The sequence below is a fragment of the Pogona vitticeps genome, chromosome 13, assembly GCF_051106095.1.
Source record: "Pogona vitticeps strain Pit_001003342236 chromosome 13, PviZW2.1, whole genome shotgun sequence".
NCBI lineage: Eukaryota > Metazoa > Chordata > Lepidosauria > Squamata > Agamidae > Pogona > Pogona vitticeps.
Window position 1 is genome coordinate 2,065,733 of NC_135795.1, and position 24,525 is coordinate 2,090,257.

Here is a 24,525-nt window from a genome sequence, read left to right on the forward strand (position 1 = left end):
GGCCTCTAAGCCCTGTCCCGAGCTGTCTGTAATCTTTCTCCTCGGCGTCGCAACAAAGAACATCTGTTAGAAAAATCAACGGGCCGATGGCTCCGAAAAATGGCGGATAAGACGTTATAAAAATAAAACCTGGCCATTTGGAAACAGCGGTTTGTTTGGAAGATTAACCGCCTCGGCCGCAGGTTGGGCAGGAGGACCCGGGACGGCCTTGTCTCGGCCATCTGCAATCTGGAGAGATCAAACGGGTCCAGAGAAATGATGTGCCCGGGCCAGTTGTGGGGGAAGAGAGCTGAGAGCAAAGGGGGATGAGGTTGAAAAGCAACACACACACACACACACACACACACACACACACACACACACACACGTGTCAAAAAAGGTGATGGCGTGAATTGGGTTGGTTGAGTTGGGGGGAGCGTGGGACGGAGAGAAAGAGGAGAAAGAAAAGAAAAAGAAGAAGAGGAAGGAAAAGGAAGTAATGATGTGCAAACTCATGAATGGATGATGGAGAATCGGATGGTGCATCGGAACTGTGATGTTGTCTTTGATTATTCTAGGGTTGTTACGGGTTATTCCCGTATTGTTTCCTGCAGATAGATAGATAGATAGATAGATAGATAGATAGATAGATAGATAGATAGATAGATAGATAGATAGATAGATAGATAGATAGATAGATAGATAGATAGATAGATAGATAGATAGATAGATAGATAGATAGATAGATAGATAGATAGATAGGTAGATAGGTAGGTAGGTAGGTAGGTAGGTAGGTAGGTAGGTAGGTAGGTAGGTAGATAGATAGATAGATAGATAGATAGATAGATAGATAGATAGATAGATAGATAGATACTCAGTCTCACACTGCAGTCACATGGATTTTCCTCTTTCTCTTGTTCAGGCATCCTTAAACTGCCTGATCTACCTTCGGATGGGAAAAAAACATGCAGAGCTTGAGTTAAATGGCCTTACACTTAATCTGGCAAAGGAAAGCTTCAAGAGAGAACCTGCTTTATTTATTTATTTTTTCCTCCCGGGTGCCCAGTGTGTCTAGACGGCAGCACCTTCTCTGGAGCAGAAAAGGATCTCAGGAGGTGGAAGCGAAGAGGTTTTGGGGGTCACCTATTACCCGATAGGGCCCACGGAGGACACCGCAGGGGGAAGAGTCAAGGTTACAACCCCTGCTCTCTTTTTGGGGGGGGGGAGAGTAGGAATTGTACGGGCAAATGAAGAGAGAAAGAAGCATTTTAATTTTATCTGGAGGGCTTCCAACAATAAAATCTAATCCATCATTCTCCCTGAGTGGCTGGGCTTAATGAAAATTTAGAGGCTGTGACTGCAATTTAAGATCCAGCAGGGAGACTATTAGGAGAGATGTCTAGCGGCTCCCGGTCAGCTGCGGGACCCACGGCCCCTGCTGGCGTGCGAGCGTGAGACAGACCGGTTTGAATGGATCTCGGAAGCCGGGATCGAAGGAACGAAATCGAAAAGGGACCGCGTGAAGACTCCTTGAATGTCAATGCTCAGGAAAAGGATCGGTTTTGGACTACAAGTCCCAGAATCCCCACACAGCATGGCTGTGGTGGCTGGCCAGTTTTCAAAGCTGTCGTTCCCAAAGCTGTCATTCCCAAAGGTCAGTTTTCCAAGCTTTGGGGGAGATACTAGGGGAAAGGCTATTCATATATATTTGTGGATACGCACAGCCAGAATATGGGAGTTCAATTCCTTCACTGGCCCTCCTTGACAGGGGCTGGACTTGATGGTCCAGTTTGATGATGATGATGATGATGATGATGATGACGACGACGACAATGACGACGACAAAGGAGAAGAAAGCCTCTGGCCTACAGTATGAAAAACCCTTTCCTGCCACTTTTTGAGAAATAGTTGGAAGGAAGGGAGTCTATGAATATCAGTTCTGCATGTCACCTAAGTGGTTACATAGAACAGACAAGAAAGATTAAAACGATCTCAATCCACTTAGTTGTTTGTCTCGCCGTTGCACTCCCCCACCTCCCATCCCTAGTTCAGAGGACATAGTACATGCATTACGAGAGCAAAAGCTTAGATACTGCCCCATAGCGCTTAAAGCACTCTCTGCACTGCTAACAATTTAATGATGCAAGCTACACCTTGGCCCCTCCCCAGCCAGCCAGCTGGATCCTCACTTTACCGACCTCAGAAGGATGGAAGGCTCACTCAACCTCAAGCCGGCTACCTGAACCTTTTGGGGATCAAGGTCAGGTCGTGACCAGAGTCTCGAGCGCAGTCCTGCAGTTTAACCACTGCGCCACGATGTCCCTTTGGAAAAGGGGTGCAAGGGAAATCTCAGGAAACAGCTCCAAAATCTAGGGAATCCCCACCACCACCACCAAAGATCTTCCTTTTCAGGCAGACTTTTCAGCAGCTAGTGTCCATTTTTATTTTAAAAATTTAGATATTTTTTAAAGGTTTTTAATCCTGACCCACATTGAATTGTTTTGAATATAGAATGGTGTGTGGCATTTTTAACCAGTCATTGCTGTGTGGTTTTAATGGTCGTAAACTGTCTCGGTCCTCTATGTGGAGAAAGGTGGCATATAAATTAAAAAACAAACAGGTCATATGGCAAACAGAGCCTGGGAAAAGGGATGTTCCCCCCCTTTTTTGGGGGGGGCAAGTACTCCAGTACCAGTGAGGAATGGGTGGAGCTAAGAACCTGGACCTTAAAACCACCCTAAACGGGTAAGCTTCCGTCTTCAGCCCCAAAGATTAAAGCCCTTTCGATTTGCCCCACATTAAGCCGAAATGAAGCCCTTCACTCCACATGGTACGGAGAAGTCTTTTCCCATGCCTGGACACATCGTCCATACTGAAAACCTGCCCTTCTCTTTTTATAATAAAGGAAACCTCAGCTTCTGGAGAAAAGGAGAGGAAAAACATTGATAACACCTACAATAAAGGAAAAACAAAGCAAAAGGTGTTTAGAGGAAGGTCAAAGAATCTTGGAATCATGACGCTGGAAGGGATCCATAAGGCCATCCAGTCCAACCCCCTGCTCAAGGCAGGGAACCAAATCCAAGCAGATCGGACAGAGGGCGGTCCACTTTTCTCTTGAAGGTCTCCAGCGTTGGCGCGCTCACCATCTCTTAAAGTCCTGGGTTCCCTTGCCCTACTGCTCTAACAGTTGAGAAGTTTTTCTTGACATTCATCTGAAATCTGGCTTTTTATAGCTTGAGCCCATGGTTACGTGTCCTGCACTCTGGGATGATGTATTTGAACTTTTTGACTGACACTTGAATATTACAGGGGATTTATTACATTTTGAGAGGAGGAGAGGAGAGTGTTAGCAGATTTTTGGCAGCGCATTCAACCCGAGGTACGTCTGTTTGTTAAATCAAGAGCTCTTGGACATGAGGTAGCTAGGAACATCTCTCTGCCCCCACCTCCTGGCTACCTTCTCTCAAGATTTCATGCAGCCAAAATCAATTTAAAACAAAATTATTGCAGAAGCTGTGAAGCCGGCTGACTCAAGGCTGGGCTGCTGGATCATCCAGGCGAATCTTACCTCCTTGGCCAACTCTCAAGGGGTTCTGCTGTAACTCCCATCATCCTCAATATGAGGCTGATTGGAGATGGTGTCCAGGATGCATCTGGAGGATTAAAATGTGGAAAATCGCCATCAGGGCCCACGAAGGGCAGCGAAATTCAAGCTGGTGAAACGTCTCCACGAGGATCGTGAAAGGGCCACGCACTTGGCAAGCATCTGAGTTTCCCAAATTCTTGATTGGACTAGAGGGCGAAAAAAAAATGTAAGGGATGGGAAAAGGGGAGAGGATGGGGCAAACATCTGGCCAGATGTAGTTGCTGCAGACAGACCCAGGTCATGGAGGCCAACGCTTTAGGAGAAATGCATGGGGAGAAAAGTGGCATATTATTTATTTATTTATTTATTTATTTATTTATTTATTTATTTATTTATTTATTTATTTATTTTATACCCCGCCTATCTGGTCATTTTGACCACTCTAGGCGGCTTACAACATAAAAACATAACAAATATATAGTCCTCGTGCTCCTGAAGGTGCTAAGGGCAGAATAATATTGGGAGGAGGCGATCTTTATGGAGCAGACTAGAAATTAAACCGAGGTCTTGTGCGAAGTGAAAGAAATCAACCATACTCAAACTGGCAGTGCTACCTAGTGGTTGAAGACAGGTGGAACTCTCATTGAGCTGTGAGAGGAGGTAGAGAAGATTATTCCTTTAATGGTACCTCCTGCTCTGGGTAGCTCATTCATTTGTTCATTGAAAATATTTTCACCCCACCTTTCTCCTTAAAAAGAACCCAAGGTGTTTTCCATTGTTAAAAGACAACATTTGAAGCTAAAAACAGTAAGCGTACAAATACTTAAAAGGATAAAACAAAGACCACACAGAAAAAAGGGAATAAGCCCGGTTGAGCTCCAGTTCCTTCATCTCCTGGATGTGGAAACATCATCCTGGTGAGCTGCATAAACATCCCCAGATTTGAAGATGATGGTGATGCCATGTTTGAGGCTTTTAAAAAACGCTTCTGATTCTGCTGCTTTGCCCAGAACGCTATCATGAGGTTGTGCTACCATCTAGTGGCTGCGAAGGGAATATAAAAACTCGGTCTGTCCTCTGACTCGTCATAGGATTCTCAACAATGATGAAACCCACCTTGGACACCTCATGAGGAGGCAGGAGTCTCTGGAAAAGACAACAGCGCCGGGAAGAGCTGAAGGCAGGAGGAGGAGAGGAAGACCGAATGCAAGATGGTTTGACTCAATCACGGAAGCCATGGCCTTGCATTTTCAGGGGTGGAATAGGGCTGTTGAAGACAGGAACTTTTGGAGATTGCTCATTCATAGGTTGACCTACATTGAGGGAGACTTGATGGTACGCAAAAAATTATTGGACTCCTATAAAACATGAGCCCTTGTGGAACTCTAGAAGATTTTGGATTTTAGCTCCTGTAGCACCTTACCTCTGCGGTAGACAGAAGTAAATATCTGAGAAATAAATATCCAGAAGGCTACCTTAGCTCTACGTTCTCATACGTCTACTGAATTTGATCACTATCTATTAAAATGGAGGATGATCTGTTGCTCCTTTATAGCATAAATCACTTAGATGTGAAAATGTCAGAGTGACGTAATGTATATATTATGTGAAAAACACAGATGGACAATATAAAACACAAATGCCCAGTATATACATTAATGTACAGTATTTACGTCATCCATGAGATTGAGGTTGGATAATCCATGCAACGCCTGCATGAACAGGTATGTTCTCAACTGAAAATTCTAGGCATGAGTTGGATTTGGGGGGAAAGGTCCGATGCTTGCAGGTGTTGATTTTATGTTGCGTAATTTGCTAAATTCCAGTACGGATCGGAAACCCTTTATGGAATTTGAGAAGCGAATCTATACTGCTCTCCAGCGAGGTTGCATCAGCTCTTCCTAGCTTGAGAATCCACTCTGGCTGACTTCTGGCGCTAGCTGTTGTTTTATTCACGGGCCACAAGATGGCTCTGCAGGGCAGTTCAAGACCAGCTCCTTGCTAAATCCACGAACCTTAGAAGCTGCCTTATGGTCTGGAGGAAGAGTCAGAAGAAGTGATACGTTTAAGCCTGTTGTGAGACGTGAAGTGAACGCTTACCTTAAGAGGTCAGAGTGGTTTGTTCCTCCTAGGGTGATGTTATGCCTTCACGCTGTCCTGCACCCGAGAGCAATGCACTCCGATGCCTTTTGAACAGTGGCGGAGCAGAGCAGAATCCTAAGAAATCTCTATGGAAATGCCACGGAAAGGAACTGGCAATTTAGCCAGAGCTTTCTGGTGCCTGTGTCTAGGAAGAACTGCTGGATAGCTCAGAGGTTGAGGTCTCCAGCCGTGGAGCCAGAGGTAGGGAGTTCGATTCCCCACTTACGCCTCCTTGACGGTGGATGGACTTGATGATCCAGAGGGTCCCCTCCAGCTCTGTAATTCTAAGATGATGATGATATAACCTCCCATTCTCATTTGGCCATGGACTATGGTAGTTCCTCTCCAGATGTGGTTCAGCTGGCGCTCCCATCCCACCATTGAGGAAAACTTGGACTAGCAGGCAAAGAACATCTGGAGAGCCACCCACCTCTGCTTGGCCTAGCCCTTGCCTAAGCAGGGTGTATCTGTATGCCTGTTTGTTTGACACATCACAACAAGGATTTATATATGGCCGGAGGAAAGTCAAGAGGACAGAAGGGATATTTCTTTGTATTTTGTGACTTGCCATGTCCGTTTTCTTCTCCGCTTTTCCCCTCGCTCCGCCCCACCAGAAGTCATCCGGAGGTTACCGAGAGAAGAAATGGATGGCTTTCCAAATGGTTCCAGAAGTTGACTTCAGCCGTTGGCCTAATCCAATTTCTGCTCTGCTTCTCCTTTAATTAGCCAGGCTGATGCTAAATTTCTTGGTCTGAGCTGAGCAAGAAAAGAAATATTCTGATTAACTTGCAACATCCATTACCATAATAGACACACCAGGGGAGAGGTTTAATGGCGGGCAGGTTCTCCGGCTCGTCAGATATGATAATGGGCAGCAAGGACACTATCGATGGGAGCCAAAGAAATGGGGAGAAGGCAGAAGATCTGGATGAAGCATAACGAATTGTTTGTGCTGATCTGGACGAGGATCTGGATCATTCGCAGAAGAGTCTGGGTTTACCAGGTGCCATCCTGATTTCCTTGTCCATGCCAATCCATTTTCTCAGAGCTTAGTTTGTTCTTCTTTATTTAAATATTGCAGAGCGTTTTGGGGGAGCAGGGAGGGCTGTTCTGAACCTTTGTAGTAGAAGTGTCTAGAATTGTCCTTTTTTCTGAAGTTTGTAGCGTCCTTGATCATGTTGAGAGAAGGAAGAGGAAAGGAGATGATACAGCATCTGGAGAACATGTCCACCCCATCTAGCCCCATGCTGGGCCACAAACTGTCTAAGCCATGGCACATGGAAGTTTAGTTTCTGGACTAGGAGACCCAGAATTCTTAATCATTAAATCTTAAGCATGTAAGAATTGGTCACTGGAGACCAAGACCAAGATCATCCACATGCATTCCTGATCACTGTGTATGGGTGTGAAAGCTGGACAGTGAAGAAAGCAGACCGGGGGTGGGGATAAATTGGTTCATTTGAAATGTAGTGCTGGAGGAGAGCTTTTCAGATACCCTGGACGGATGGAAAGACAAAGAAGTGGGTCCTGGATGAAGAAGTCAAGCCTGGAGGCAAACATGTTGAAACTGAGTCTGTCCTACTTTGGGCATGTCCTGAGAAGGCAAGATTCTTTGAAAAAGACCGTCATGCTGGGAAAAGTGGCAGGTGGCAGGAAAAGAGGAAGAGCCAATACGAGGTGGATTGAGTCCTTAAGGGAAGCCACAAGCTTGAGCCTATGTAAGCTGAGCAGGGCTGTTGAGGACAGGAGATCACTCGTTCATAGGGTCACCCCAAGTCAAGCATGATTTGACCGCACACAAGAACAACACATCTTAAGCAGCCTGGAGTTCGAGAAACACTATTGAAGTTTCTCCCTTCCAGCCCTGCCTCTTCTGTTGGTTCATTTAGTGCATCTTGGGTCCACCTGCAGGAGACATCAAAGCATCTCCTCCTCACTCCTCACCTGCACATATATATATATGAGTTTTGTTCCCTGTCTCCAGGTGCTCCTTTTTTAAAAAAACCCTCTTAAATAAAGGCTGTCACTCAACGGAAACGATTTCTCCCTGCCTCCACCCCATGTCGCAGAACTGCCAGGACTTGTTCAAAATCGAGCCTGGCACAGGGGGAATGTTTGGCAACGTCACGCGGGAAACCAATAATGATTTATTCGGCAGGAAACACCTGGCACCGGTGCCAAGGAGAAGTTGTGAAAGGAGAGATTCTGGCAGGTACGCACCCATGCACCAGCCTGAACATAATTCCATGCTCCACTTTTATGCCTGCCTCGGTGTCTTTATTCCACGGTGAAAAGAAATACATATATGCAAAGACCCAAACCTGTCAGGGTTTTGGAAGACAAAAGAGATGGGGGTAAAGACCTCACGGGAGGACTTGTGGGCTTTGGTGAATGCCCTCCATCTTCCCCAAGACTATCAGCCCAATTTCGGAGCACTGCCTGACCCCTGGCTACTGGCTGCTCCTCGGCTGTGTTTTGGGAACTTTGCAGGGCCCTGCCCACCCATTTTCAAATTTCCTTTGGCAGGAATAAGGGTCAGGAGGACCTTGCGTTTCAAGGACACGGCTCAGCTGAAAGGACAACCCGGAGCTCCAATTGTTTCGAAACTTCACCTAAACAAAGAGTCAGAGATAAGGTTTTTCAGAGTCTTTTTTTTTTTTAAAAAATGGAAGTAACATTTATGCTTAGAAATTTGTGGTGGGGTTTGGACTACGGTGGTTGGTTGGTTGGTTGGTTGGTTGGTTGGTTGGTTGGTTGGTTGGTTGGTTGGTTGGTTGGTTGGTTGGTTGGTTGGTTGGTGGGTTGGTGGGTTGGTGGGTTGGTGGGTTGGTGGGTTGTTGGTGGGTTGGTGGGTTGGTGGGTTGGTGGGTTGGTGGGTTGGTGGGGTGGGTTGGTTGGTGGATTGGTTGATTGGTTGATTGGTGGGTAGGGTTCCCTTTTTCATTGTGTGTTCACTGTTAAGGTTTGAGGGTGGCTTTGGTTGGGAAGAGTTTACATTGTGTCGTAAGACCGCCAGGAGTAGTGGATTTCCACTACTATTTTTGAAAGCCCAGAAATAAGGAAACAAATAAGTCTCCCTTTATGAGCCTGTTAAGATCATCAGCAGAGGCCTTTCCTCTTGGTTCCACCCCAGCCACGTTTGGTGGGGACACAGGAGAGGATCTTCTCTGTGACTCTTCCCAGACTCTGGAACTCCCTCCCACTGGAGGCCAGGCTTTCCTTCTGCAACTTTTCTTTTCAGGCCAGCTATCCTTTAAATGACAGATTGACGTTGGTCTTGCTGTGCCAGTGAAGCTCTGCAAGAGGTCCTGTCTTTTGAAGTGAAGCTTCTTTTTTCAATTTATGTTGTGAGTCTTCTTCGTGAATCAGCCTTGAGTGAAAAGTGGGGCATAAATAAAACCAAACAAATAGATGAACCAGCCAACTGGCAAATTTTTGGTCTGGGTCAGAGAGATCTGCTCATCCCCACTTATATTTTGTTTTCTTGTGTCTAGTCTCGGAAACAAAACGAGACTTTGCCTTCTCAGCTTGGCTCCTGAGATCTTCAACGACAGGAATGTTCTGAGTCGTTTCTTTGCATTGAAGAAACATTTTGACAGCCACCCTGGACAGAGCATGTGATCCTTCATTTCCCGCCAGTGGCCTGGTCTGGAGACGTTTCCCCTCCAGGAGGGAACCGCAAGCACTTTTAAGAGTCGCGAAGGCTCATCGGAAACATCTGGGTCCCATGAAACAGCTCGCCCACGGCTGAGAGCTTCAAATGGGCAATGTGTATGTGTATGTCTGTGTGTGTGGGTTACTTTGCATTCTTTGCCAGTGAGGTCGGTGCAGACAGAGAGGTGTGAGAGGCTTAAACCTGCCTCTCTTGTCATCCAGACTTGCTTTTATTTGAGAAAGCCATCATCGGGGAAGAAATCTGCCCAAAGAATATTTGATTACCGAGTTGTGCAGAAGGAAGGTCAAGACCAAATGGTAGATTTTGGAGTTTGCAGTTGATACTAGAGATGGGCAGAAACTGTCCATCAGATTTGTTTATCAGCTGATAAGGGTGTTCAATTCAAAGCCCCCCCTTCTGCGTTGGGTGTCCACTTGGGCACCCACTGGAGGAGACGGGCTTTTGAAGCGGCCAACACCAGTCCGGCCAGTCAATGAACTGGCACGAAGCACTGAATTGGCATTTCATGCCCATCTCTAGCAGACACCCGACAATTATAAAAATGGTCAAACGATCTGATGTGATTGAACTTGCATACGTTGCTTCTCTCTCATCCTCAGCTTACTTCCTTGTAAAATAGACTAACTGGTCATCTTTAACTTGAGATCTTTTCTAGATGTGACATTTGTACCCTTGTAAGCGCCTCTTTAAGCACCGAAATAAAGTTGCCCCAACATCCCAGTGACGTTCCTCCTGTCTTGCTTTATAGAGTGGTTTTTAATGAGTTCCCGCATGATTTTCTGTCTCCCAAGCCTTTTTCTGTAACTCTATTGTCCTGCTTTCTGCACGGGGCAAAGCTGAGAGCTATTCCCACACAGCACTGGGATAACAATTCGGTCCTGTTTTACATGGGGAGGCGTAGAGTGGAAGGGATGACCAGCATATATAAAGCAACTGGAAGATGTCATGTTAATGATATGAATAATCTCAGGTTAAAAGTGGTGAGTGATAAGCAACATAGTTACCTGTAACTAGTTACTTTTGAGGACAATAAGCGAATAACAGAGCTACATTTCAAAAGTAGTGCAGAAAGTAAAGTCAACACCACTTTACTGGTGTAATGAGTAGCATTTACTAGTTACTTCCAGAAGTTTAAAAAGCATTTTGAAAACATTTTTAGATGCAATTGTAACATATATAGATATATTTAAAAATGTGTTACTCTCATATAAATCTCCCCTCCCATAGTGTGACAAGCGATGGGAACAAACTACATTTTAAAAATAACTCCCAAGTTATTTTTAATATTACAATACAAGACATGGTAATTCTGAGAAATGTCTCTGGAAGGGAAAGAATTGGTTGTTTTGCCTAGGTCATCAATGACTTTCTGAATTTAAAAAAAAAATGATAAATTCTCACTCCACCCCGAACTCTGAACCTTAAACAACTGAGGGGTTGGGAAATCCCTCTTTGAGGTTGTAGTTATGTAAAGAAAAAAGGCAATTACAAGAAAGCCATTTTTCCGGCATAACATTCGCCCCATCCTTCCGAGCTCACACCTGTCAAGGGAGGGAGAGACAGAGGAAAGCTTCAAAACATCTGGATGAAATTAAGACCTTCGTTTGCTTCCTTTCTCTCCTAATAACACCATCTATCTTGATTCTGAGCTGAAGCGCACCCCAAAGGATTTGTGGATGGGCGGCCAGCCCTTTCTGCACACACGCTTGTGCTTCGTCGGAGAAAAATCCACCTTGAGCGCATCTGAGGTGCAGAAATTTGTTTTTTGTCCCACGGTGTGTGTTAATTAAGGCGGTAATTATTTAAATGGTTTGCCGCTAGTTTGAGCCTGTTGGGGGAAAAAATGTTATGCCTGAGGAAGACATTGTGGTTGGGGTTGATTATTTTTATTTCACCCCGAGCGAGCTGCCTTTTCCAACTACTTGTGAAAACATATTTGTTAATCAGTCATACTTAAAGGCTTGAGATGAACGCCTAGATTAATATCCCAAATGCATCTCTTAATTCTAATAATATCCTTTCTTTTGTTGGGTATGAAGACAATTAGAACCAATGAAGCTACCATACTTAGAGAATCTAATTCCTGGCCCATCAGGACTTCACTGGCAAAACTATGGATATTCTCTGTTTTAGAAGTGGAAAGGATCAGAAGCCACATACTAACAGAAGGTGGTGGTGGTTGAGGTTTCCCCATTCAAAGTAAGCGGAGTCACTAATGACAAGCGCCCCACATTCTCCACTCACACATTCTTACCCCATTCACAGGAAATCAAATGCTCAAGTATGAGTATCATTCACACCCTTCCTTCTTAGCCTTCCTTTTCAGGATCCATGAAGAATTGCTGAAGAAAAGGGATACGCCTCTCTTGTTCTCAGCTCTAAACCGGGGGGGGGGGGGAAAGGACTCTTATCTCTGATCCTCGGACTGATCGGAGATAAGAGTTTCCTTCTGCCTAAAAAGAATCACATGGCTTGGGAAGAAGCTAGACAGATAAACAGGGAGTCCCCATGGGCTGTAGCTGGCTTTATGCCTGCTCTTTACAGCCCAAGTCATGATTCTTACCCTCCCGATGGAGTGTCTTCCCTTTGCAGTGTCTTCTTCCTCCAGAGAAGATGAAAGAGGGGTGACAAAGACTCAGATTAGATAGGGCCAGGCACCCACTGCATGTGGGTGTTTTTAAAAGCCAGTTAAAAACTTGGTTATTCAAGCAGGCCTTCCCTCCAGTCAATTAAGTATCTCTCTTTTTCTTTTTCTTTGCTATTCCATCTTGGTAATCCTCTCTTTAAATTAATTGTTTTAAATTGAAACTGTAGTTGTAATTTTTTTGATTTTATATATTTTTATACTGTTTTGTTTTATTTTGTAAGCCGCCCCGAGTAGACATGGTCTAGAGGGGCGGGGTAAAAATCAAATAAATAAATAAATAAATAAAATAAATAAATGTAGCTGAGAACAAGGGGTGCTGAACTATAGCCCAGCCCATCAAAAGAGCCTGTGCCCTGGGTCAGACAGCCTTCCTGGACTGTTGTCCCCCTGCAACAGGCCAGTTCTCTAGATCCAGTGAAGACCCCTTTTCCAAGGTTTTCTAGGATAAAGTGTTCACAACTAGTTTCTTCTCGGGGCACCCTGGGACTGTACCACTGACCCAAGACCACCTAGGCTGGCTCTTCTCCCAAGAGGTCCAGTGGGGGAATTGAACTCCCAACCTCCAGGTCCACAGCCAGATCCTTCAACCACCAAGCTATCCAGCCATCTTTTGTAGCGTGGTTTCAATCCAATTGCTGGTCCCACCTAGAGGAGACCGACTGAATCTTGAAGATTTACTGGACTGTTGATTCTAGTCTAATTGGGACTTGCCATTGGACTGAAGATGCCCTACTGGTGTCAATCAGTCCTGTCACTATATTGTAGCATTTCCCCCCATGGAGTCTTCTTGTCCCATCAACCCATCCGGCTCTTCCTGCCCATTCCCAAACAGGCCCTCGCACGAAGGGCTCCCGATCCTTTGGGAACATTGCAGGGGGCAGGAGGGAGACACTTTCTCCCTCGCTGGAAACACTTCTGAAAGTTGTCCACCCCAGCATTGAAATTTATGATTTGTTGCTCATAAAACCACAATGATTAACTGTGGTTCACTCTTTCGGTTTCATGCCTTATCATGTTTCATCCGGCAACAAAAGAACATCTACGCTCTTTATTAGGAAGGGAAAAAAAGACTTCAAAGCTCAGGGCTCTTATGTGAGCAGCACTAAAATAAGATAAATATTTAAGCAGAGCCTGTACAGCATTAAAACTCCCTTGATGAGCCCGACTGGGTGAGGATGGATAGTCTGGTCCAGAAACCCTTCTTTTTTTGTTACATATCAGTGATTAATCTTTTACTTTCTCTGTGCTATCCATTTTTTGCCTAGCATTAGAATATCTTCTTCTGTGTTCTGTCTGTGTCTCTTACCCCCATCTCATGAAAGATGGACTTTTGTATCTTTCGACACAAGAGATGGCTTCAGGGGAATTGTGTGGAACTCATTAAGTGTGGATGCATGTGTTTCCTAAAAGCATTAGGGATCTCAGGATTCCAGATGTGGCTTCAGCCACCACTAGACTGGGTGGGACTGACAGAAGCTGCAGTCCAGGCACATCTGGCCCCAGGCTACACTCTTTTGCTGTATGCAAGAGTAAACGTGATGAATCGATGGGTCTGATGCCATGTCAGGTTGTTTTCTCCAAGGGGTAGCTTAGTGGTTGGACATCAGTTTTGAATTCTTAAGGTTCCAAGGTCAATTCTCAAAAGTTCCTGGCAAGGCTTGGGGTAGAGGGAACCCTTCCAGAAAAACGCAGAAAACCACCGCCAGTAAATCTTAGCATCCTGAGCTAATGAATGGCTTGGTTTCATTTGAAGGAACTTCCTATATTTGAGGGACGAACCATAGCTCAAGTGATAGGACACACACGTTGTGTGCAGACGATTACTCTCCAAAGGCAGAAGGGGAATAATTCCTGCTGAAACTATGGAGAAACAGTCATGGTTCTTCTAGATCAGGGATCACCAACCTTGGTTCCCCAGACGTTCTTGGATGAAAAATCCCAGAAGTCTTCATCCCTAGCTCTGCTGGCCAGCATTTCTGGGAGTTGTAGTCCAAGAACACCTGAGGACTCAAGATTGGGAACCACTGATCTAGACCAAAAGGGTGGTAGCTGGCAAGTCTGATTCCACCAGGCCTTGTGTGTGTGATTACATTTTGAGTTTTAATCTGAACTGTGAGGGAAATATCCAAGGTGATGTACTTATTTGCATGGTTAGAGTTTAGCACCATGGACAGATCCTATGGAATCTGGATTCAAACCTGGAGTAAATTTACGGTCATCACAGAGGAGCTACAGTGTTCCATGGCCACCGGCATCCTAAAACCCAGCAATCGTAGATAAAGGGTGCAATCCAACAAGATCTTAAGGACCATACGTTGCCTTGATGTGGACTGTGGTCCAACTCAGTTTAAAGCAGCTTCCTGTTTCTTCCATCTGTACACAGAAGAAAGATGGGTGAGGAAGATGATGGAAAAGAGGCCTTCAAGAGAAAATTGGACCACCCTGTGTCTGATTTGCTTGGATTTGGATCCCTGCTTTGAGCAAGGGGTTGGACTAGATGGTCTTAGAGGTCCCTTCCAACTCCATGATGCTAGGACTCAGTGATTCGTTGAAAACAAGCAGCTCAGTCCAGGGTGATTGCTGGTGAGGTAGAAGGCACAGTGGCCAAAGGTGGACAAAAGGTGGGGCAAAAAAATGGGTATTTTCATGCACATGCGTGCACACGCACACACACACAGACACACACACACACCGCAAACCACCACAGGCCCAATCCTTTGGGTCTAGATCTTCCTCCCTAATTATTATTATTTTTGTTCAACTGGCATTAGAGAATGTTCCTGCTTTATTTTGCTCCTTTCGCCGGAAAGGATAAAGCCATTACTCCTGCAGAGGAATGTGGTCGGAAAGGCCGTGAAACGAAATTGCGCCCTCACTCTTGATATTAAGCAAAGCAGAATGCTTTTGATCATCCCTGATGGCATCAGTACCTATTATGGGATGGCACTTAATTAAAAAATGCCCCTCTTGGCCTGACAGCAATTAAAACGGTGCACGGGAGAACGCCCCTCTTCGTTCACCCCTACGCAGAGCAGAGTCAAGGCTGTAATAAGCAAAGGTGCATCTGTTCCTTCTACCAACTGGTACGAACTGGATGTTTTCCAGACTAGAGAACTCAGCATGTTTTTCATGCGCGCGCAGTGCGATGTGAAGCCACTCCGCACGGAAATATCTGGGAGCAACATAACAAGATGGCAACAATAAGTGGAGATGACTAATATAGAAAACCCATCATCTCAGCCTCTGAAATATGGAAGGTAATTATGAGTTGGCATTTGCCTCCAACATCCACCCCACTGGCTTGTTTGTTTAACTTTTCCCCTTTCATCCTTTGTCAAATATTCTAGCAAATAGACCAGGAGTTTAATTGTGCTCTCTCGTAAAAGTTTTCCAGCCACCCATCCATCAGTGGGAATTCCCCACCCTGAGTACATGGCGAGACAAAAAAAAACTTTCCTTGCTTTCACCAAGGAGGGTTCTTGGGTTTTTTGGACTACAGATTCCATATTTCCCCATGCTGGGAATTCTAACTGTCAGGCAGACACTTTACAAACACCTGAACGTGACTCACCTGGAAGATGGGCCTAAATTGGAAAACCCTGAGGCCTAGCTAGGCCTGAACTTCCTGTGCTAGGCCTAGCTAGGCCTGAACTTCCTGTGCTAGGCCTAGCTAGGATTCCGAGCCTTGTGCTTCAGGCTCTTCTCTCATGTGGGCCACATTTGCGTGTCCGTAAGGTGTTTCCCTCTCAGGTAGAAGTCCCAGAAGGGAGATTTATGGGGCATGTAGTCCAAAATTCCTATCCTTTGTGCCTGCTATGGGAAGAAAAACAACAAGCCGAAACCTATGTGTTCCTTAGCGATGCATGTGTGTGCATATCCGCACATGCACAAATACACGTTCGACTCTTTGGAACAGATTATGACGGGCCGCCTAGAGTGGTAGCCACTTTTTAGAGTGGTCGTTCTGACCAGATAGGCAGGGTACAGATAGAATGAATGAATGAATGAATGAATGAATGAATGAATGAATGAATGAATGAATGAATGAATGAATGAATGAACTCTGCTGCAGACCAGTGGAAAGAAACTTTGAGGAAATAGGAAGCCATGAGGAGAAAGAAGAAGGCAGACTTTTGAGGTAAAATTATTTTAGGGACTGCTGTTTGTGGGATGCCCTAAACCATGACAGCTGGGATTTCTAATGTTAAAAGAAAACACTTTTTCTCAGCTCTGGGCAAAAAACAATCATGGGCTAGGAGTTGTAGAAGAAAAATACCCGCTTCCGACGGAGGTAGGAAATGTTTAATGTTTTCCGTCAACCCTCGAAAGAACAACGTGGGAAACAAAGTGAAGGGTTGTAAATTTGAGTTGAGGTCACTCCTCACGCATTTGTAGACTTGCTCATTGTATCGACTTGGTTTTATGAGATAAGGAAGCTGGGGACTATTTGTTCAAGCTGTTATCTGATTCGTTGGCGACAGCAACATGTTCCGCGACGTATCAAGGGAGGTCTGTTGGGGATGGTATCGGCAGGAAACTCTGATTGTGTCACATCCTGGCCCATGTTGGCCTCCTCCATCATCCTACAGGAGCAACTTGTTCCCATGCCCTCAAATTGCAGAGGGCTGTGACCGTCTTTTGGGAACAAAGCATATATCGATAGCCCCACATTGGAACCTGAAAGGCATCAATTCTCCAAGGGGGTGATGCAAACACACTTTTGTGATTCGTACAATGCTGCTTGCAAAGAGACCCCCTGCTTCTCTTCTGATGACCCATCATGTAACGAAGCAAATTGAATGTTCAAAATCAGGATAGACAAGAAACTCTTAACCACAACAGTTGTACATCTTTTTGCAAAAAGTCCCTCTTTTACTGCCAAGTCTTGTGCAATGTCTAATTTGGCCCCTGGTCGCTCCTCGGGTTTTTCAGATAGAGCCTGTTCATTCTTACAGAACCAGCTCAGTTTTTTTTTTCCAGCCATTTGAAGGCCCTTCTCAGATCTCGGAGTGGTGGAAGTACCCGGAACCCAAATGCAGAATATTGTTCGGTTTTAGGATTTCTTGCTACATTGCAAGAGTCCATAGAGCTTTTTCTTCTTGTTTTTCCAGTTGCCTACAACTTGCTTCCAAGTACGTGAAAGCAACTACACCATCTTCTTGTCCACCTCTACAACTCCAGAACCCATCAAACAATGTTTCAGCATCTAGTCTCCCTAGTATTTTAGCTCTGAGCTTGTAAAGCTACTGCAAAAAGGAGAGCTTTTCAATCTCCTTATTTCTTTCTGGTTGAACTTTTTTTGTTGATTTCTTGCCTCCTTTAGTGAGTCTAGCTGGTTTTTGAGCCTTTGCAGAATTGGTCAAGGGATAGAGGAACAAATTTTTTGTATGTGTGCTTTTGGTACTGTTGGATGGATGGATGGATGGATGGATGGATGGATGGATGGATGGATGGATGGATGGATGGATGGATGGATGGATGGATGGATGGATGGATGGATGGATGGATGGACGGACGGACGGACAGACGGACGGACAGCAGAAGAAAGGCAGAGCACAATAAATGCATGTATATGTAAGTGGTGCTCTTGGCTTCCCATCCCAATCCAATCAGTTTCAATTTTCATTTATATTAGCACATGGATTTAAAACCTGGTTTAAAATAAAATAATACCGCCAATAATTTAAATAAACAAGGCTGAGTATTTACAGGAAAACAAAGCATACAGCATATATTCGAACAGCACGAATGAACACTCAAACAGAACTTTAAAAACCAGGAAACAAACTTCAATTCATGAACTGTGAGATAAAGAAAATACACAAAATTCCGAAAAATCCTCTCGAGTTGTTTTCTCTTGTGAATGACTTACTGATCTCATGAAGCTAGCTCTCTATTTCCCATAAATAATAATAACAAACTTTTCTTATTTTTCTGTTGTAATATGAGATCTAAATGTTGAACATTAGCTGACGGGAAAGCACTTACGATTCCCCGGACTAATTTCCTTAAAAGCCGGTCAAATTAGGAGCTAATTAACAATGAACAAAGACTGGCACAGTGCAGAGGAACAGAAAATATTGTTAATGACACTGAACAAGTTGCTGGTTTTGTGTGTGTATCCTACACAAGAAAAAAAAATCTGCTTTAAGAAAAGAATGCAGGCCTGAGAGGAAGAGAATAGACCCAGAATCACACCAAGACCTCTGAGAGAGAATAAGTTTCTGTCCCACAGCTGTACATAGTTGAGTGACTGGGCTGTTGTTGTTGTTGTTGTTGTTGTTGTTGTTGTTGTTTAGTCGTTTAGCTGCGGCCGACTCTTTGTGACCCCATGGACCAGAGCATGCCAGGACCTCCTGTCTTCCACTGCCTCCCGGAGTTGGGTCAAATTCATGTTGGTCACTGTAGATGGTGGTAAAGCGGACGTTAAGTTGGTACATTGCATCTGTTCTGGACTAGGTATCCTATAATCCCCACCCAGGATGCTTATAGGCTATGACTTGGATGTGATTGCCCTTTGTAAGAGGTAGATTTTTTTCCCCTGGTGGAGACTGAGCCATTTAGAAATTTAAAAGGGAGCAGTTGGAAAATGTCATGGTGCGGAAGCAACAGGGACTTAATGCAATGCTGGTCCGCGGATGAAATGAACAGAGCACATCACATCTTGATCTCATCTCTTAAGCACCTCTCTCCGACTCTGCCGGTGCCTTCGCTGATCCCACACCTTCTTCCATGTCAGCCATCGTGGCATAAAATTGCCATGGTGGCTGCTGTGATGAATCGCCCGCAGGTGCTATATTACCGGGTGCAAGTGTGATTCTTTCTCCCCGACCCCTCGCTCTCTCTCTCTCTTGTGCAAACTCCCAGGCACATGTTCTTAATAAACCCGAACAGAGCAAAGGTTAAACAATAGGACCAGCTTGTGCAAAGCTGGGAGTGATGTTCATGTTTCTCATGGTGTGGATTCTTTGGGATGAAGAAGATGCTTTGTCACCTTTGCTACTCAGAGGCAATAAATCTCAGGGCATCCAGATAACAGATGGTCCCCAGTTTCGTATGCTGACTAATTTAGAAGCCGCTGATGGGCTAGCAGTCAAAAGGGGAAAAGCGGGAGATTTATATATATGGACCAAGAGAGGTATCACCTTCTAATCATGGAAGGATGAAGTTCAAACGATGGATAGATGGACCTGTCAATGTCGTCTTTCTGTTGAATTTCTGGGGAGAAAATAATGCTCAGCCATAGGTATTAGTCAAATCCAAGAGATGAGAGCTAGCATAGAAAGGAAGCTAGGTCATACCTTCCTGCTGTGTAGTTTCTGGTGATGATAATTATCACAGCAGCCTTTGGTTCTTAAGGGCGGCGCGTGAAAATCCCAACCATGCTGCAAGAATGCTTCAGACCACAACTTCAGGAAGACTGAGATCACTCCTCACAGAACAAGTATCATCAACTTTTGGACCTTTGTCTACAGTTTTCTGCACTATCATCGCAACGATGGTTCTAAGCCTGATGAAGTGGAATCTTCTCCACGAAAGCTTGCAGCTTTTTCAATTTTTTTAAAAAAGTAGCCCAATAAAAGGCATCGCGCACTCTTTCGTTTGTCTGATCTTGAGGACCGCACAGACTTTTTCCCTCGTTCTTTCTGAGAGGATGCTCAGCAATTGTCTGTTTTGCTAGAAGATTTACAAGCCAGCCCAAGGTAGTGTAAAAAAAAAAAAGAGAGACCCTTCAAAAACATAAAAAGCAAGATATTTAACAGCTCGGTGCATTGCAGAATGGACCCAGTATGGCTCTAAATCAGTTATAAAACTGGTCAAAGAGATGAGTCCTTAAACTGGGTTATTGAGTTGTGGGTGGATTGATTGTTCTACATTAATTGGAATTAACCGTCCATGTCCTTGGCAGAAGGTCTCCAGTCTCCAGGTGCCGTGGTTTTCCAACCAGCTTTGTGATCTCGCCACTAAATATTTGAACGCAATTTGAGACGGCCCCAGTTTTGGGCCGAGCCACAATGAAAGATGTCGAAGTTGTCCGAGGACGAAGGGAAAAGACGCTTCCTGGCAGACTCAACCCAATGGCATCCAGCCAGTAAAAGAAATCCACCCCCACCTCCCAAACTCTGCACCAAATGCTGTTTTAGCTTTGATCTCACTCCTTTGGAATGCTTCTCAATGGGCTGGAAAGTTTAGGAGTCAGATAATAACCCTTTAACACTGTCTAGGACACTGCATAGCTTCTGAGCCTACTTATCAAAACCACACTCCCTGGTCCTGCCATTGCTTTATCCATCTTTTCCATGGGAAAAAGATACTGAGATTTGAACTCGGGGGGCTTAGGTGAGCCTCTTTGCCTTGCACAGTGGACCAGAGGACCCTGAATTAGTGGCTGGGGAGGTCAAAGAGATCCTGACTCTGTGTAAAGGAGTGTTCGTTCACTGCCACACCACTTCAGAAGCTCAAACAAAAAGGCAACACCAGGCTGCCGAATCTGGTGTTCGAGGTTCTGCTTTCCAGTGGTATCCATTAGGAGCAGAAGATACCAAAGGACCTGCAATCCTTCCATTTCTTTATCGCTCCTGGAGAAGGCAAGGTGGGACCACCTGGGCATGAAAAGCAAGGTGGGACCACCTAGGTATGAATCCTGTACCCTCCGCTACCGAGACACTAGAACAGCAACTGAGCCGAGATCTTGACTGCCCGGTGGGTGTAGCATGGGCCACATGAGATGGTCTTATATGGGGAGAAAGCAGAAGAGTTTGGAGGAAAGTCTGGATGTTAGCGTGCAGGGTTCATCCTGGTTCCAGTTTGAGTTCACCTGTTTTGTAGTTCCTCCCACCCGGGGAGGGGAGGCTCGAGGTGATGCTTTGATTTTACGTAAGCAGATCTGAATGTCCAAGTGGCAAATGGATGTTCAACTTTCAGCCAGAGAACAGTGTACTTTCTTAATGTCAATACACTGGGTCACCCCACACCAGTGGTTTCCAATCTTGGCTCCCCAGATGTTCTTGAACTAAAACTCCCAGGAGCTTCCACAGTTAGCTGTGTTGGCTGGGATTTCTGGGAGTTGTAGTCCAAAAACAACTGGAGACCCAAGATGGAGAACTACTGCCCTCCATGATCTACACTTATGATCGTGACCTTTTCCTGTCACTGAGGAAGCAGTGATCCATCTCTGTGTCTTGAGAACTTGCTTCCCGTGATCTTTAAAAGCTATCCTTCAGTTCGGTGGCTTGCTTACTGCATTTAAAGATGTCCTCAATGGGTTGCTTCCAGCTCCGTGGGTAAGGGTGGTTAAAAAAAAAGAGGAGTGTTGCTTAACACATTCTGTTAATTACATCCAATGCTAAGTTCACCGCCCACGCAGGTGTGTGAAAACTTCCATTTGCATGTCCCCTTGTTTTACCCCCCCAATCCAACACCTGCGGGATGTGGGTGTAAAAAAAGTAGGACAGCCTCAGGGTTCAGGGATCTGAGATGTGCTCAGGTCTCTTGTAGCTGGAAATGGTCCAAGCCTTTTACTCTTGATTCATTTAGCATGTGCTTCTCCTGGGGTAAGAGCCGCAAAACATCCGTCATTCCATCTTCTTTACAAAAACGGGTACATGATAAAACCCCTAAAGGCAGACGGGATTACAACCTCCCCCACCCCGTGCTTCTGTCCAACAACATCTTGTCCATCAGTTGGCATCAACGCAAACACAACAGGAATGTCATACGAGCAGCTCCAGCTGCTCACCTGATGAAACAGTTGAGCTGGAAAATGCACAGAAATGAGATACAGATGGTTTAAATTTTAAAAAAAGAGTAAAACATGATGCTTATAGTGCTTAAAGCACTCTATTGATGATTTACAATAACATTGTACAGGCTACACATTTCCTCCCCCACTGCCCCCAGTGAACTGGGTACTCATTTTATGGACCTCGGAAGGATGGAAGGCTGAGTCAATCTTGAGCCGGCTATCTGAGCCCGTGGGGATCGAACTCAGATTGTGAGCAGTCTTGACTGCAGTACTGCAGTTTAACCACTGCACCATGAGGCTCAGTGATGTGCAATTTCAACAGACAAATGGCTAAATGTAGACCAAATTGGGGGGATCTGTGCATTTCTGGGGCAGCCGGGTGGTGAGCAAAGAGCCCAGGCACATACATGGGGTAGGGGTTACACCTCTTCACCCATATCCCTCATGCTAAATCTGGCGTTCATGGGATTAATGACAATGACTCTACGTTGTCAATCACTTCTGAGCTGTGGTGACCTTTTCAGGATTTTCCAGATCAAGAGAACTGGTTCATCACTCTCTTCTCCTGGTTTTTTTTTCTAGAACTGTGCAGCTTGCCCAAGGTTGCACAGGCTGGCTCTACCTGCAGGAAGCATGGTGGGGGATCAAGCTCCCAGCCCCTGGCTCTGCAAGCTGGTGTCCCATCACACTAAGCTATTGAGCCTTTTGTGTTATTTTTGTGTGTGTTATTTTGTGTTAAAAATTTGAAAGAGAGATGTCATGCCATGAAAACTGGGGAAGGGGGAATAGAAAGCATCAATCCCTCATAAGGAAGAGGCTGATAGCTTCCTACATAGTATAACCATGAAGACTAAGATCTGTCTTGTATGCTAAATAACTGGGTGTCTCAGCAGGCTGTAGCAGCCACTTTTTCAGTTCTTAGCCGCAGTGCAATGTGATATCATTTGAGTTTTGTCTCCTCCTGTCTTTTTCCAAATATCATGAGTTATTCGACTAGGATTGAGTAGGTGTGCCCATTTTGCTTTAGGATGGCAGGGTCTCTTTCTCCCACAACCTCCACACATGGATGTCCCATCTTTAGGTGCAAAGGGGTCTTTCCCAATGTTCGAAACCACTGTTCCTGAAATTCTGCAAATATTTTTGCTCGACGAAGCTACCTCGAACATTGCTTTGTGCAAATCTGGGGGTAGCGGCGAACGCAAGAAGGACCACTTCTAAATAGCGATGCTGGAGAGATCAAACAAAAAAGCCATTGCAGACATTAATATAGCACAAACGTAGGCTGAATGTAAGCCTCTTTACAAGCTCAAACAGGCCGAACAATACGCTATTGTCTGTGGATTCCTGGTGTAATTATGTTTCAGTTTCTTCAAGGACAGAGGCTGTATAATCATAAATTAAGTTCAAGCCGCACAGAGTTTTACGATCCAAAGACATCATTCACAAGCGGGTAAGGGCCAAAACATCAAGCCACCATGTCAGAGTGAAGAAAGATGGAGGTACGTGTAAGGAAATATCTCTGCCATTGTTAAGACCATAGGAAATGCGGGAATCGTCCGTACTTTCGTCAAACTGAACGACTCGTGTCTTTTATCTGGCCTTCCACCCCACAAAACCCCCATAGCTATTTAATTTGAGCTGCCAATTAATCTAATTTCAGCTGAGATTTGTCTGGGCTGGATTTGTCTGGTCTGACCAGATCAGCCCAAAGCCAGCTTGAATTTTGCTACCGTCTGTGAGCCCTATTTCTGCTGATGGATCACCAAATTGGCGTTTGTGTAGCCATCACACATAGCAAATGATCTGCATCAATTCAGTCAGGGAAAACAGGTAGATAGTATATGAGGAGCACATGAATGCACTCCCCCTTGTCTTTTCCAGCTCTACAGCTAGATTGGTACTCTTCTAGGGCCATTTTCTTCTTTGTTAAAGAGAGGCAGCAGCACCTGGATTCTGCTGGTTGACAGCAGACACCCGCGGCTGGGATTTTTGTAAATATGTTTAGGAAGCTTTTACTGCCTGCTCTGTGCATAAAGGCATTTCCTTTCACATGCTCCTTTTTCTCCCTTCCTTCCTACCATCTCCAGCATGATCATTTCTAGTCAGTAGTCACATAATTAGCACTAGACTGATGGGTTTTACCAGTGGAAACATCAAATAACACAAATGTGTCGGCTTCGACTGTCATAGCCCAACACATCTGGAACACAGATGAGATGCCCAGACATGCACGTACAGTATCTTTGAAGCCCAGTGTGAATTGTTCAGTAAAAAAAGACCCAACGGGCCAGGAAGTGTCCCAAAACAGATGGCTTGTCACCCATGTTGTACCATTGACGCCATCGCAACTTTGAGAATTGAACTCCTAGGTTACCTGAGGATCATTTCACCAATAATCCCACAGCTGTGATTTAAGGGCTTCCCACAAAGTAGCTAACCATTCTGGAAAAATTAGGATTTTTACCTCCTTACCTTCACTGCTGGCTTCGTTATATGTTTATCACCTTAATAGCTCAGGACTCAGGTGTTTGTGACTCCTTGCAATCTTTAGGCAGTGACCTTATTTTTATGTCTCCCAGATTTATAAAGCTTGGGGGGGGGGGGAAATCCTGTTTTTGGACAGAATTTCCCCAGAATCCCTCCGAAAAGCATCGCCACAGTCATCCTGTCACATGGCTTACATTTTGATATTTTTAACCCACATACTGGGATATAACAGGATGGGGCCATGCCAGGGTGCCGATCCCCCT